The sequence below is a fragment of the Lytechinus pictus genome, chromosome 15, assembly GCF_037042905.1.
Source record: "Lytechinus pictus isolate F3 Inbred chromosome 15, Lp3.0, whole genome shotgun sequence".
In the NCBI taxonomy this organism is placed as follows: Eukaryota; Metazoa; Echinodermata; class Echinoidea; order Temnopleuroida; family Toxopneustidae; genus Lytechinus; species Lytechinus pictus.
This window is the reverse complement of record NC_087259.1, coordinates 13,760,716-13,777,965: the sequence shown is the minus strand read 5'-3', so window position 1 is coordinate 13,777,965 and position 17,250 is coordinate 13,760,716. Positions and strand designations below refer to the sequence as shown.

At 36.5% G+C, this 17,250-nt stretch overlaps 1 long non-coding RNA gene across 1 annotated transcript; it reads left to right on the top strand.

Annotated features, from left to right (window-relative positions):
* Window positions 1–7,152: 7,152 nt before the first annotated feature.
* On the top strand, window positions 7,153–12,626 carry LOC129278380 (uncharacterized). The gene is made up of 3 exons (XR_008586248.2): window positions 7,153–7,240; window positions 7,385–7,474; window positions 8,796–12,626. It is a non-coding gene; the product is annotated as an uncharacterized LOC129278380 (long non-coding RNA).
* The last annotated feature ends 4,624 nt before the right edge of the window (window positions 12,627–17,250 follow it).

Here is a 17,250-nt window from a genome sequence, read left to right as displayed (position 1 = left end):
AGGAGAAAATTAGAATATTTCATATTTCATATAATAAAATACAAAAGAAATAGTGAGTGGGTGACGTCATCAGTCTGCCAATTTGCATACCGACCAGGATGTGCATATAACTGTTTGGTGAAATTAAGCGAAACTTTAAAATGTCATAACTTTCTTAATTTACATCCGATTTTGATGAAATTTTCAGTGTTTTGCTTGTTGGATGTTTCTCCTGTTTTGAAATCAACTATTTGTTGGGGTAGACTTGTCCTTTAAGTGATTTGCTTTTACGAATTTCAGTTGGAATTTAATTCCAAATGGCAGGGCCTTGATAAAATACTGCATTGTGAATAATACAAAAAGATGACAAGTGAAAGTTTGTTGCATTCGTTATCATATATATATATGTATTGAACTATTAACACACAAATATTGCAAAAATGTCCTTGGTAAAACATTATTGTGGCAAGAATACATGAAAATTGCCATGTTAAAATTATAATCATAGCTTCGACTTTTAGTACTATAATATTTGAAAATGTTGGTTCAGTATGAACAAGGAATGGGGCGTGATTTATTATTCTTCCTGCTATTTTTGTGTGTAAAAGGGGTAATCTGTTGATATGAAATTTACAAAAATTTCCCCAGACTTGGTATAAAATTAAAATTCCTCTATGAAAGCTGCATGCCTATTGTATACACCAACATTTTTTTGCAATCGTATTACAGATGACACCATCATGTTCACCCCAAATAAGCTTCTTATCAACAGTTCACCTAAAAATGTTAATGAAGACACCTCTTGAATTGTTTATGTCAATATTATATCTTTCTTATTTTAAAAACAAAAACATACATTACATATATGTGTTCTTGAAGTATTTAATGTTAATTAATCATTGATATTATGTTTATTTGAATATTGTGTTCCAATGAATAAAAGTAAGATCATCAACTCATTTAATGCATCATTATTTCTTACCGTGTACAGCAAGTTAACTTATCATAAGGGAGGCATATCAAACGTATGAAAATGAAAATTTTGGAATAATCATGATTTCTACATGACATAAGAAGAACTATAAAGCGGGGATGTGACATCATCAGCCCATATAATGAATATTCCTGACAATTAACATGCATTATTTCACAAAATATTGCTTACCTTTAGAATTCAATAACTTTGCTATTTTTTAAATCATACTGTGATTATACTTTAAGCATTGTGTTCAGTGAATTTTATTCTTATTTATTTGTTTAGATGATAATTTTTGCCCGAAGTACCCCATTGAGGATTGCTTAGTGTTGCAGTGACTTCCGAATTATCTCACCAATCAAAATTAGCACCAATCACCAATCAAAATTATCTCACCAATCAACATGAGAGCGTGAAGCGGGAGCTGCAATTTATAAAACTTTAAAAAATGAAAATTCGAAGGAATAAGCACCTTTTGGAATCATGAACAGGATAGGTATCTAAATCAACAATAATTGATGCGAGCGTGAAGTGCGAGCTGAAAGGTTTTGGTATTTCAAACACCGGGCATTTTAAAGAGAAGTATACGAAAGCGATAGAGCAAACTGGAAACTTGATATTGAACACTTTTTGTAATCATGAACAGGATGATGTATCTCTCATATAACAATAATGAAAACTCGAATCACTTGTGCATATTGACTTAAAACAGAATCATGAGAATATTTAATGTTCCATGTTATCTTCCGTGCTATCTCGTTCAATAGGCAAATCCAGCATAATTTTAGGTCAAGTCCACCTCAGAAAAATGTTGACTTGAATCAATAGAGAAAAATCAAACAAGCACAATGCTGAAAATTTCATCAAAATCGGATGTAAAATAAGAAAGTTATGACATTTTAAAGTTTCCCTATTTTTCCACAAAATAGTTTTTTATTGTTTGAATCATACAATATTTCAATTTTTACAAATTTGACAATTAGGACCTCCTTGCCTGAACCACAAAATGTTCAAATAATGGAATTCCACATGTTCAGGGAGGAATGAAACTTCGTTTCATATGACAATGAAGAGAAAATAAAAATATTTCATATTTCATATAATAAAATACAAAAGAAATAGTGAGTGAGTGATGTCATCAGTTCCCTCATTTGCATGCCAACTTGAGATGTGCATATAACTGTTTTGTGAAATGAAGTGAAACTTTAAAATGTCATATTTTACGTCCGATTTTGATGAAATTTTCAGCATTATGCTTGTTGGATTTTTCTCTTTTTATTCAAATCAAGTTATTGTTGGGGTGGACTTGTTCTTTAAAGGACAAGTCCATCCCAACGAAAAGTTGATTTGAATAAAAAGAGAAAAATCCAACAAACATAACACTGAAAATTTCATCAAAATCGGATGTAAAATAAGAAAGCTATGACATTTTAAAGTTTTGCTTAATTTCACAAAATAGTTATATGCACATCCTGGTGGGTATGCAAATGAGTAGACTGATGACGTCATCCACTCACTATTTCTTTTGTATTTTATTATATGAAATAGGGAATATTCTATTTTTCTCCTTGTCAAGTGAAACAACGATTAATTCTCCCCTGAACATGTGGAATGAGCATTGTTTAATACTATATGATTCAGTCAAGTTGGTCCTCATTTTCAAATCTATAATAAATGAAATATTGTATAATTCAAACAATAAAAAACAAAAGAAATAGTGAGTGAGGGACATCATCAACTTTCTCATTTGAGTTGTGCATATCACTGTTTTGTGAAAAATTAGGAAAACTTTAAAGTGTCATAACTTTCTTATTTTTCATCCGATTTTGATGAAATTTTCAGCGTTTTGCTAGTTTGATTTTTCTCTATTTATTCAAATAAACATTTTTCTGGGGTGGACTTGACCTTTAATGACCTGACAGTTTCTCTGTTTCCAATTATTCCACTCCTTATATCATCTTCACATTTTTCTCTTCATTTCTTTCTTCGTATTTTTGTCTGTTCCTTCCTTTTTTATTTACCCTTTTCCCCTATTTTCGGCAGAAGGGGGGGGGGGGTGCGGAGCCGCTCCGGCTCTCTGGATCCACATAATTATCGTTACAGGGAAATACAGCAATTGTAGTTTTGGCCTATAGTCTTCTTTATACAAATCATTATAATTGTGTGAATAATTGGGCATGCATCGCGAGCGCGTAGCGCCAAGGTGGCAGGGGGGGGGGTGCAGTGAAATATATTGCTGTACACATGCGTAACCAAAAAAAGAAAATAGTTTAAAGGGGTGCATCTTTTAAGTTTTGGACGCGGACCGCGCATGCACTTGTTTAGGGTATCAAAAATACCAATTTTCAAAAAAGGGGTGGTTTTGAAAGACTGGTCAATGGTCAATCGCGGGGTCAAACGTAGAGTCTATGTAGGGTATGTTTTTTCCAAAGTTTTTTTTAGACTAGGCAAACGCGTTTAGGGTATGTTTTTCCTCGGGGCTTTTCCTCCTCCTTTCTGAAAAGTGTTTGGGCCTGAGACAAAACTTGTTTAGGTGTCATATTCTGGCGACAACTCGTTTAGGGGCCAAAATGTGCAAAATGAAGCCTTGTTTAGCGGGTTATTTTCAACACAGAGGAAAACTCGTTTATAGGGGGGTTGGAAATAATTTGGTCATGTGTACAGCAGTACATTTGACTGCCCCCCCCCCCCCCCCCCGGCAAGGCGGGGAGAGTTATAATGTTAACCGTCTTTTACATCCTTTCTTCACCAGGGGCTCCTTTCCCTTTTTTTTCACCCGTGACTTTCCCCCATTTTTTCTAATTCATTTAGGTTTCCTTTTTGTTTGGGAGGGATGTCCCCACCAGAAATTTAGTGTAGACTCATTCTTATGCCCCGCCCATGCTTCCACTGCCTACATTATAACTTTATTTTTTATTTTCTGTATTACTGGTACCTTATTTTCATCCTAATCGATGTGCATGTGCAATTTTTTATTATAAGCAAAGTTGATTTGAGTAAAAAGAGAAAAATCCCACAAGCATAACGCTGAAAAAAAGAAAGTGATAACAATTTACATGTTTGCTTCATTTCACCAGGGAGTTGTGATGTATTTCATAACAATTATGTGAACATCCTGGTCGGCAGTGGCGTAACTACGGGAGGGGGGGGCACGTGCCCCCCAATCGGCTGACCCCCCCCCCCCCCCAAAAAAAAAAAAAAAAAAAAAAAAAAAAAAAAAACGGGGAAAAGGAGAAAAAGAGGGAGAAAGGAAGAGAAACGTACTGGGAAAGAAGAAATCATTGTTCATTATGATGTTTTGTTAAATTATAATTATGTTATGTTATATTACATAAGAAATATCTTTTTCATAACTTTATGAAACATTAACTCAGGGCCTATGTCTTCATTGTTCTTGGTGCTCGCATTGTCTGTTTAAGAAGATATCTAATCCTGTTGTACTAAAACCTCCCGTTTTCAAGTCAATATACACCAAATATATTTTTTCGCACTTCGAGATATTGTTTTATGCACAATAGTATGCTTCTTTTTCATGACTACTTAAAGCGATTGCCCAATTTTAAGGTCTTAATATAAAACATTTCCTGTCCGTGCTTACGTTCGCAATTAGTGGATTGGTGAGGTATAACTCTCCATGAGTTCTTATAGAATCAGTCCTTAAAATGTCCCTTTTTCTGATCTGAATGTAAAAAAAATTCAGCTCGCTCTTCGGATAATGATTACACAAATTTGATTATAATGTCCATTTTTAGGTCTGAATATCCAAAATGTTCAGTTCGCGCTTCGCGCTCGCAATATTTGATTAGTGAGATGCGTATAATGATGATTACAATTACTACAAGCATGACAAGTGCTTAATGCGTTTAGATGCAATACTAACAAAATCAGCAAGAGCTTGGCACTCGCATTAGATGACTATGGTGAGATAGTCCTTAAAATCTCCCTGTTTGAGGTCAATATATACAATATATACAAAAATTTCAGCTCGCGCTTCGCGCTTGCATTGTTTAGTGAGACAGTTACGTATAATGATTACAAAAATTTGAGTCCCTTTTTAGGTCTGAATATCCAATATTTTCAGTTCGCGCTTCGCGCTCGCATTATTTGATCAGTTAGATACATACGAAGCGCGCTCACTAAATGGCTCAGAATTTTTGCTGGTGCCCCCCCCCCCCCATGCCGTGACCCACAGTACGCCACTGCTGGTCGGTATGCAAATGAGGGGACTATGACGACATCACTCACTATTTTTTTGGTATTTTAATATATTGAATATTGATGTTTCAAATTTCTCCTCATCGTCACGTGAAGCAAAATTTTCTCTTCTAAACATGTGGCATTGCCATGGTACTAACATTTAATATGTTCAGTCAAGTTGGTCTTTTATGTCAAATCTGTAAACATTGAAATATCGTTAAAACTATTTTTTAATGAAAGAAGAAGAAAGAAAAAGTATAAAATGAGGGACATCATTGTCTTTCTCATTTTACATGCCATTTTAAGTTGTGAATATAAAGTCTTCACTGTTTTTTTTTAAGTATTTGAATTTAATTTTACCATTAATAACCTGCACACAGTTTTCTGTTGCCAACAGCCCTGGCTGTAGTGATGACAGATTGGAATTAAAGATGTAATAATATTTAACTAGAAAAAAGAAAAGTGATTAAGGAGTAATGAGATAGAATCAAATAAATGTGGAGAATATGAAAGAAAAATGAGAGCCAAAGAGAAATGGACTTCGTGCAAATTATATGAAATCTTAAAGGTCAAGTCCACCCTATACTTTTTTATTTGAATAAATAGAGGAAAATCAAACTAGCTAGGCTGAAAATTTCATCAAAATCGGACGTAAAATAAGAAATGTATGATATTTTAAAGTTTCGCTTCTTTTTCACAAAACAGTGATGTGACATGCACACCTGTGATGCAAACGAGACAGTTTATAACCCTAACTCACTATTTAATTTGTTTGTTATTGTTTAAATTGTGCAATAAGGACCAAGTTAACTGAACCATAGTAATAAAAAAGCTGATTCAACATGTTCAGGGAGGAATTGGTCGTTGTTTCATTTGACATGAGGAGAAAATTAGAATATTTCACATAATCAAATGCAAAAAAGTGGATAGTCTCCTCATTTGCAAATCGGACCAGGATGTGGAAAACTGTATGTGAAATTAACCGAAACTTTAAAATGTGATTAAACTTTCTTATTTAACATTCGATTTTGAGGACATTTTCAGTGTTATAAAATGTTGGATTTTCCTTTTTTTATTCAAATCAACTTCTTTGTTGGGTGAACTTGTCCTTGATCCTTAGTTATATTCATAATCTATTATAGGGCTAATAAAATACATGAAGGAAGTTCCAACCTATATAAAGTGAAAAAATGACCCGACAGAAAGATATAAAGAAACTGTTTGAAGAATATTGGTATTGGAACAAACTATAATGAGCCAATACAAGAAATAGACATTTGTATAGCTTACGTGTACTTCCCTTCTTAGGACTGGAAGATGTTGTTCTAGCAGGGATATGTGACTATTTCCTATGGTATGGCCTACAGTAGGCCCTATAATTATAACATGGACCTAGGTCCATGATTATAATGACCACTTCTGCATTTGGATGTAGACCACAAGATCCCTGGAGGGTTTTCTGGGCATGGGGACATTGTTTATGTTGGATTAACTACTGGTTAAATCTTATCTGAGTTATCAATTATCTTCTCACTGGCCACTGGTAGCAGTTCCCCTGGGAGGCTGATTGACAATGTTTACTAGCCAATGGAAAGTGACTCTCAAAGAAGGAGGTGGGTCCAGATTTGGAGCGTGAGAAATGATTTTTGGAAGATTATGCAGACCCTGTATTGGAACAGCAAGTTTTGTATGTGCTAGTCTTTGCGTGGAGGCACACTTGTTGATCATAGTTCCAATCAGGGTCTGTGCCTGCAGACTAGCTGGACCCCGGGCTGGAACCACCGCTGTACAGGCCCGTAAAGCTTACTCCACAACCGGGACTCCACATTCATTTTCCTGTTTATTGCCAAAAAAAAAATCTGCATACATTGTTATTAATTTGAGTGTCTTGTTCATGTTGTATATTTCGCCAATCTATTGTTACATTTTATTGTACCTATCTCGCCGGCATCTCGTTTGTGGACCATGGTGGAAACTAAACTAATGTGCGTAAAGAAATCCCGTTCGGTGCCACTGCTCCGTATCTGGCGCATGCGTAGTTCTATAGTTTGGCGTTGCCAGTGAAGAGGAAAGATGGAGAACTACACGGTGAGTAAAGTTGAGCAACTTCTGATAAGTTAAGAATTCATGTTTGTGAACAATTTAAAAATGTGATGAATACGTCTAAACTTAAATTCAATTGTATTCAATCCGTATTTATGAGCTTTTCTTGCATGTCAATATCTTTTTCAGCTCGAAAACCGCCTCGGAAAAGGAGCACAAGGACAAGTTTTCTTGGCAAAGGACAAGTCTGATAACAACAAAAAATATGTGTTGAAAAAGGTAAAATAAAAATAGACAAGGCCGAACAATTGGACCGACCATGTCCATGGGCATTGCATGGCCTTGCCTTGAATTGGGTTTGGCTCCCAATATATGTGTGAATGTGTACTTAACTGGCTATGACATGGTACCACTCAGACGTATTGCGAGGTTAGTCAGTAGAGGCGCACGGCCAATGTTGGAGACTGTCTCCAATGTGGGAGATTATCTCCAATATTATCAGAGACTTTTGTAAAGAATTTGGGTATCCAATTTCAGAGACGGTCTTTAGTTTTGGAGACCAATTTCCTTTGTCTACATTTGCTGCAAAAGGATTACCTTGGCGGCAAATAAAAATGTGATAAGGAGATTCCTCATGAAAAATTACCCTTTTTCACCTTCTACTTTAAAAATTCACCGTCTACTTTTGTTTTGATAAGGATTTTTGTTGTCAATCACACACAAAACAAATGGGCTTCTGACCTCAGTGAGACAAAATTTTGGGTTGAAAAAATCATGCTTTTGTTGGTGTTGTTTCTTTTGTCCTTTTGCAAAGCAAGTCTCCAATGTGGGAGATTGTCTCCCCTATTGGAGAGAGTCTCCCATATTGGCCGTGCGCCTCTACGTACTGTTAGTATTAGTATACTATTAGTATTACTAACCTCGCACCACGAACCGCGTTTGGCAGTGGATTTTTAACTAGTGGGTCGCGCGTGCTGGGATCTCACTTCTTGGGTCCACAACACACGACTTCTATGGCTTGAATTTTCTGTGCGCGGCGGCATGTAATGAACCCTTGGGTGACATGGTACCAGAATTGCAATTTCATTTTCAAGAACATAGCAAGCAGTAGACCAAAAGCTTCAGTCTCTGTATTTTGGTTGTTCCGCTGAACCGCGTTGGCTCACTCACCAATGCCAATATACTTTCTTATTTTGCATCGGATTTTGATTAAATTTTCAGCGTTGTGCTAGTTTGATTTTTCTCTATTCAAATCAACAATTTTCTGGGATGAACTTGACCTTCAAAAGCCAACTAGACCGAGCACACCAGGGGTCAGTTATACAAAGCTTTGTGATTGATCATACTCATAGAGTTTCAGTGATGGATTCCATTTGTTAGCAATAAAAAAAAAGCACAGTTCCGTTTTATCAATAAGTTCTCCCATTATGGGCTGACTGCATTGTCATATGACACATACTGGATCAGGATGTGTAGTTTTGACTATTACAGTACATGACACTCCTATAAATTCTAATTTAGCTCTGAAGTTTCATAATTTAGTGATCAGGTCCCATAATCGTTGAGAGATCACTGATTTTGTTTTAATTTTTTTCCCCAGGTTGAATGTAATGATGAGACTGAAGCCACCAAAGCTTTCAAGGAGGTAAGATTTTTTTGAATGTTTGCTTTTTAAAGGTCAATCATTTTTTTTTTTTTTGGGGGGGGGGGGGCAAGGAGGCATGTGCTCCCCTTTTTGTCTCACCTGCATAGCAGAGTGAGACTATAGGCGCCGCTTTTCCGGCGGCGGCGGCGTCAACACCAAATCTTAACCGAAGGTTAAGTTTTTGAAATGACAGCATAACTTAGAAAGTATATGGACTTAGTTCATGAAACTTGGCCATAAGGTCAATCAAGTATTACTGAGCATCCTGCCTGAGTTTCATGTCACATGACTAAGGTCAAAGGTCATTTAGGGTCAATGAACTTAGACCATGTTGGGGGAATCAACATCAAAATCTTAACCTTAGGTTAAGTTTTTGAAATGTCATCATAACTTAGAAAATATATGGACCTAGTTTATGAAACTTGGACATAAGGTTAATCAAGTATTACTAAACATCCTGCATGAGTTTCATGTCACATGACCAAGGTCAAAGGTCATTAAGGGTCAATGAACTTAGACCATGTTGGGGGAATCGACATCAAAATCTGAACCTAAGGTTAAGTTTTTGAAATGTCATCATAACTTAGAAAATATATGGACCTAGTTTATGAAACTTGGACATAAGGTTAATCAAGTATTACTGAACATCCTTCATGAGTTTCACGTCACATGACCAAGGTCAAAGGTCATTTAGGGTCAATGAACTTTGGCCAAATTGGGGGTATCTGTTGAATTACCATCATAACTTTGAAAGTTTATGGAACTGATTCATGAAACTTGGACATAATAGTAGTCAAGTATCACTGAACATCCTGTGCAAGTTTCAGGTCACATGATTAAGGTCAACGGTCATTTAGGGTCAATGAACTTAGGCCAAATTGGGGGTATTTGTTGAATTACCATCATAACTTTGAAAGTATATTGGTCTAGTTCATAAAACTTGGACATAAGAGTAATCAAGTATCACTGAACATCCTGTGTGCATTTCAGGTCACATGACCAAGGTCAAAGGTCAATGAACTTTGGCCGTAATGGGGGTATCTGTTGCATTACCATCATAACTTTGAAAGTTTATGGATCTGACTCATGAAACTTGGACATAAGAGTAATCAAGTATCACTGAACATCCTGTGCGAGTTTCAGGTCACATGACCAAGGTCAAAGGTCAATGGATATTGGCCATGTTGGGGGTATTTGTTGAATTACCATCATAACTCTGTAAGTATATTGGTCTAGTTCATAAAACTTGGACATAAGAGTCGTCAAGTATCACTGAACATCTCATGCGAGTTTCAGGTCACATGACCAAAGTCAAAGGTCATTTAAGGTCATTGAACTTTGGCCATTTTAGAGGTACATGTAGTTATTAGATTGCTGTCATAACTTTCAAAGGTTATATATATATATAGTGTATAAAATGTGGATATAGGGGTAATCAAGTAACACTGACAAGTCCAATGTCAATGAACGTACAGTATTGTATCATTATATGAATGGTGTTTTTTGTGAATAATTAGTTAAATGGTGTTTTTCAAAGTCAGCACTGCTGCTATATTGCATCGCGTGATGCAGGTGAGACCGCGAGAGGCATTCCACTTGTTTAATTTATGCAAGATTTTATGGAACTTGTTTTTAAATTGTAATTGATTTAATTTGTATGTTTTTGCTTGTCAAACATTGCACTGTAAAATACTCCCCCTGATTGGTGGTGATGATATTGTAACAAAATTTGGGGTTCAAAATTAAACATATTCAAGCAGAAATGGCTCTGCTTAATTATAAAATAAGTATGAACATCGTTTTAGAATATAAAGGTGGTTGTAATACTGAGCAACCCCTGTTCAGTAATATTTTTTCACACATGACGAAAACCTCCATTTGAGAACGCTATACCCCAGTTTCCCTTCTAATCAATTCTCTTCTCCAAGTACGACAAACCCTAACTGCCCCAAGCAAGCAATTTAAGTATCAAAACACCTGTTTCTTGACGTCGGTCCGAAGATAACACAACAGCCCGGCATATACAGTCACAGCAGGGGGCCACACACGATGGGATGCATGCGCAGCGCTGAGCGCGGTCCCTGCAAAGCATGCCGTCATTTTTATTCGCTTACTTATTTCGAGGTCGATTTTCTTCGTTCGAAATTGAAAATGGACTAACATTGGATTACTGAATACAATATGCCTTTGAAAACGTGATTAAATATCGAATACAATAATTTCATTCCGAAGGTCCTACTACAGGCAGAGAAGTCTTACGTAATAGCACAGCTGTTGTTTATCTTTTCGTCCTTTACTCAACGCTCATATACTAGCCTGTGGAGGTGAAATTGAGACAGGGGGGATTACCCCGGGATTACCTGGCCAAGCACGGTTGATAAGGGCTTGGAAATGATTTTTGGGAGATCCAAATGAAAAATGGGGTATAATACCGCAGTTTGCAATCTGAACTGCGGTCTTTCTCCAAACGGGGGTTTGACGTAATGTTTTATGGTTGTCTTTTCATCCAACTTGGTATCCAACTTTGGGATAATGAGGTCAAAGGTCACGAAGGGCATTATTTGAAATGAGAATTCCTGCTCTAACCTGGTAATCATGAGATACATGTAGATAATAAGTTCAAAATATTAATCCTGATTGCCTAGTATGAGTGCAAGAAATGTAGTATATGCTTTTCACACTGCACTTTTTTTTCCTTAACACTGGGAAATTAGTGGGGTTAAAGGGGGGTCTTAGCCCCACCAATTTCCTGGGGCTAAGCTTGGCCCACTTCGTTTTCACACTACGTTTAAGCAAGGTTGGCTAGCATGGTAAATGGTGCAGTACTATCTGGCCCTGCAAAAAAGCAGGGTTAGCCGGCCTATTTTGGTGCTAGCACCACAATTGCGGTGCTAAGAGATGCAGTGAACAAAACTGGGCTAAGGAAAAGTGGGGCTAAGCATTGGCCAATCACAGAAGTCCAAATTGCCTGTTAATCGCGCTCTGTATGGTAAAATCATTTAAAAATATTCATGAGCTGTGTGATGGTCCGAGGTGAAAGCGGTAACCCTGGCTATTAGTAAATAGTATGGCCCGTATTCTGGTTTAACTTAGACTCAGGTTTAAAGTTGTGGTTTAAGTATGGGAAGCCAAAAGTATCATTTTTTTATTAAGTTGTACGTTTCTTATGTTTACTGTAATGTTGTAACCCGCAAGTGAAAACCCGAACCGTACCGTCCCGTATAATCCAATAATTTGCAAGCGGGACCCGCTGACCCGTCGGGTTTTAACCCGCAAGTAAATTTATCTTTGAAAAATAAAAAAAAATTCTGCAATCCCCACACTACCGTATACAAATCACGAAAATATATGCCAACTACTAACCTAGCCTAGAGTGAATTTACTTACAATTTGCAAATTCGCCTTTTATTCCGGAGAGAAAATGTTTTTGGGGGTTACTTTGTACCCGAAATGGGTCGGCTCTGATCTCGTAATCGAAAGCATTGCGCAATTAACCCCTCGGATCGGAGCCGCAGCTCAGCGCGCGCTAGCTACATGTAGCCCAGGCTGCCCAGCAAATTCGATGTTCAGTTTCCCGTCGCCCGCCCGCGTTATGAAATTTGGACCGCGTTTAAAAATCAAATTCTGAAAATAATTCATTATTTTACTATTTTGACATAGATCTAGATTCAGAACTGATATAAAACATTAATATAAGCTTTTCAGTCACAATTACTTGTATATCAATATCATGTAAATACCTGTAATTCTTTTCTTGTTTTTTTCTTGTGAATGGAATGACACTGCATGCTCAACCACACCTCGAGCGATGTTCGTGCAGGCCCCACTCAACTTCACTTCTGCTACACTACGCTCTACCTACCCGATGTAGCGGTAGTGAAGTGGAGTGGAGCCTGCACGAACATCGCTCGAGGTTTGGTCGAGCTACCTCAATAAATCCCATAGTCTAGTAACCTCGCATTGGTGAGTTGTCATACGGCATATCAGACAAAAAAATCATCAAACAAAACTCAATCTGTTTTACAAGGCCGACGGGAGGCTCACGCACGTACGCATTAGCGCTTGTACTAGCTAGCCAGTCTGAGCTCTGTCTCTCTGCCAGAGCTCTGGGGGACAATTCGCTCTGTAAAGGCCTCAATGATGGTGATTTTATGTTTCAGACAGAGCTTATATTTCGGGAATATTATTCAAAACTGCCAATAAAGTCGGATGATTTCTTCATTGTCATGTATATTTAAGTTATTAATGAGTTCATTCTCACCAAATTTAGACTCCCCCATAGAGAAATGCAATTTTCGTGGAGATCTGCGTTTTCAAAGAACATCAGGAAAAGTTAGGGTATGTGGGCCTTTATTACATGGCCAAGTACTGGAATTAGATGGAGTAGAAATTAGATATTGAATTCATTTATATCCAAGTTCAACTCATAGTCACACCCACACAAACACACCCACATCCAAGATTCTAAGCATGAAAAAAATAACTTTAAAATCATGCAATATTAAACAATAAGTAATAATTAATTTAATAAGTGAACAGGGATTCCTCAAAATACAAAAACGTAGCATTTGAAAAGAGCCCCCGAAATGAAAAAAGTAGCCTCCAAAACGGTAGAAATGGAGACCCTGAAATATTACCAAAAAAATGAAAATGGAAACCCCCGAAAAAAAATGATTGATTTGCTCCCTGGCTTCAAGACAGTTCCACAGAATAAAAGTGCGTTCAAAGGTTACAAAAGGTCAAACTTTCATCTTCTGGAAAATAATGAATAATGAAATCCTCATTATGAGCTGGAAAAAATGGGACGGGAAACTCGACATCGAGTTTCATTGGCCTATGCGATGCTGCGCTGCACTGGCGCACGCTCCTTCTTCGAAAGATCAACTGATGTATTTATGTTGAACTGTCTCAGTCCTGTTCACTGTTCACAAGACAAAAATACGCCAGCATTTTTTTAAAAGGAAATATCTACGTCTCTAAAAGAATCCGCCACGTAAGAAGCACATGATCCTAACTCAATTTTCATTGTTAATGTTTTTATTATGCGTCGTTACTTCTCCCTTTTTTTTCGCATGACGGTCTGCGGGTTTGAGAATGAACTCGGCCCGGCCCGCAACCCGCGATCGGGGGCATACCGGCAGGTTAACCCGTACCGCAACGGGTGCGGGTTACAACTTTAGTTTACTGTGCTCTTTCCTGATTCATCGATGGTGAAGACAATAATCTATATATACTTCCTAGACAATTATGAATGATTTGAGAGCCAAATGAGCTGAAATATGATATCTCTCCCGTTAGTGACTTATGTAACAATTGGCTGTCCATACTTACACCACAACTTTAAACCTGAGTTTAAGTTAAACCCGACTTCAGAATACGGGCCTATGGGGTTAAGGAAGACAGTGTGAACCGAAAAAAAAAGATAGTGTGGGGTTAAGGATCGTCCAGGGTTAAGGAAAGTATGGGGTTAAGGAAATGCAGTGTGAAAAGCATAATAGAGATTTTAGGGTCACAAGACTAAGGCCAGGGTAACGGTCACTGGATGTGCCTAACATGAGATACATTAATAACAGATCAACGTTAATCCAGGAAATTCAGGAATATGATTTATCAGATTAGTTGCGGGATGGACAGGTGCTTGGAAGTCTGAGGTTAAAGTTTGCAAACTTGGGGGAAGATCCTTTGCCCATGCACGTCTAATACTATGGAACAGACTTCCTAAAGACATCAAAAATTGTATCTCTGTCGAGTCTTTCAAAAATGTTAAACCTTTCTTTTTACTCCTTCATTTCTTTTATGCGCCTTGAGCATTCTACAGAGTGGATTTGGCGCTTTATAAGACACGTGCTATTATTATTATTATTATTATTATTATTAACATTATCATCATCATCATTATTATTATAATTACACCCTGTATTAATTCTACAATGTTCATGTTGGTCATTATGTATTTTTCACATGTCTTAGAAATATTAGTAGTAGTAATAATATTAGAAATGTAATTATTATTATTATTTTTATAATTACACCCTGTATTACATCTACAATGTTCATGTTGGTCATTATGTATTTGACATATACATGTCTTAGAAATATTAGTAATAATAATAATAATAATAGAAATGTAATTATTATTATTATTATAATACATTGAATTTGTTTTGCACAATACACCTTCCATCTTAATTAGATGCCCAAGGTGCTTCAGAACAAATTAGAGAAAGAAAATAAGATAGAATAAAGGTTCAAAATTACTATGTATTAAAATGAGCCCTGATACATTTCTTCAGGTTGGCCATGAAGTTGGTCGCTAACATCTGGGTTTTCAAACTCTGTGGAAGAGAATTCCACAGGGTCGGCCCTGCATGAGCAATGTCTTTAGAAATATCATGCACTTCCAATTTAAATTCAAACTAATTTGGAAAATTTATTAAAATGTATCCTGTTATGTACATTATAACCGAGTGGAAAATTATTTAACTGAAAGTGATAGCCATTCTTTCGAAGGTCAAATGAAAAGCAATGCAGCATCTTCCACGATAACCTGCAAGGTTTTGAAAGTATTTAAAGTTCTAATAGGACAGTGAGGAACAAAAATAGAAAAGCAGGAAATAAATCTAATTTGTAATAGTCTCTACAGCAATTTTTTCCTTTTAAGTTTAAAAAATATTTGAGTTATGAATACCATGTTCAACATTGAAATATCAAATATGTGTGAGTGTCTTTTTGCTCCTCAAAAGTCAGTAGATTTTCTAAACGTCCTGGGTGGCAGATCTATGGAAAAGTTTATGTGATAACCTATGATTGTGATTTTCATGACATTACAAAGAAATAATAATTTTTGTATTAAAATCAATATGTAATTGAAAGGTTGATGCTGTATGTATTGTGTTATGATGCCAAGTTTAGTCGAGCTCTTCATGCTGTGTGCTTTCTATGTATAGAGTCGTTGTAGAGTACTAATAATAACAGACGAGATGTAATTATTATTCATTAACTAATTTCGGTCTGCAGCAGACAGATTCTTTGGTAGCCTGGATCGTAAAACACCTGTTGCTTAGCAACCAGTAAAACTGCTCGAAAAGCAAGTGGCGACAGTTTCGTTAATAGTGGCAGTCTTTTCCTACCCATATTCAATAGGATGAGAGTGTCCTGTTTAATAAAATGTGTAAACTTACATGTAATGTAATGTGTTACACTTGGAGTAAATGTGTTAGACATGTACAGTGGGTGCTAACAACATTTACACATTGTCTTCAAAGCCACTAGTATCATTTAATGGTTTATTCTTTCTATTTTATTATTTGCTCAGTCTAGAGATAAGTCGTCCAAGTCAGTCCGGATATCACAATTTATCCTCCCACGCTCTACAGCAGGATTATAATCCTGGGGGGGGGGGGGGGCAGTCAAATATATGTATTGCTTTACACATGCGTGACCAAAAAAATTTTTTTTAAAGGGGTGCGTTTCTTTAGTTTTGGACGAGGGCCGCGCGTGCATGAACATGAAAGAAGTGGGGTTTTTTTAACACCTACACTTTTACATACGGTATATGTTTATGTTGGTGGTAATTTGTGTAGACACTAAAGTCTCTGATCCACTCTGAGGTTTATTTTGAAATCAAGATAAAAATAAATAATTGTCTTTATTAGCAGGTTTGAATGTGGTTACTGAACCTTTACATGTATGTATGAATATTTCTCAGTGGGGACCTGTGCATCATTTTTATGAAGCTTATCCACACTGACAATTGTTCTTGTCTGACAGTTACCATAGCAACAATAAAGAGTCAAGTTTTCAAACTTTGTGTTATTTTGTGAAACCATGTTTATACCAATGAGCAACTTTTGCCAATTATTATACATATATTGTATGGTTTCTGAAATTACTGCATTTTCCAAAGATGGTGTCATTTCTGAATTAAGCGAAAAATATTTCAAGAATTTAATCTTTCCTAAGTTTCTCCCAATCACGGACTTCAATCAACTCATGACTTAAATGTACAGGAGTTGTTGCTCTTTAGGGGTTATGTACAGTTTGTACGTGCTATGGTAATTTGGTGCTTTTAGCATCCATGTCCTATATCGTGATGCCATATATAGCCTTTTGACTTTTGAGACATCTGTTGTTCAGCTTTATAAAGAATTTTCGCTAGAGTGGTATCTTTTAATTTTGTTGACTTAGCCTTGCCCCCCACATACATGTTGTACAAGTAACACCAGTCCTTGTACAAATATAATTATAGCCTGAATAGCTAGCTTAAATACTTGGTTATACTAGCTGTCAACATTAGTGTATCTAGATCTAGGGCACAATTTCATGAATGATTATTGTAAATGTGTACCCAGCAGTAACTTCCATATCCATGCTGCTGAGCATTGTTGCCATAGTAGTAAACATTGTTTAG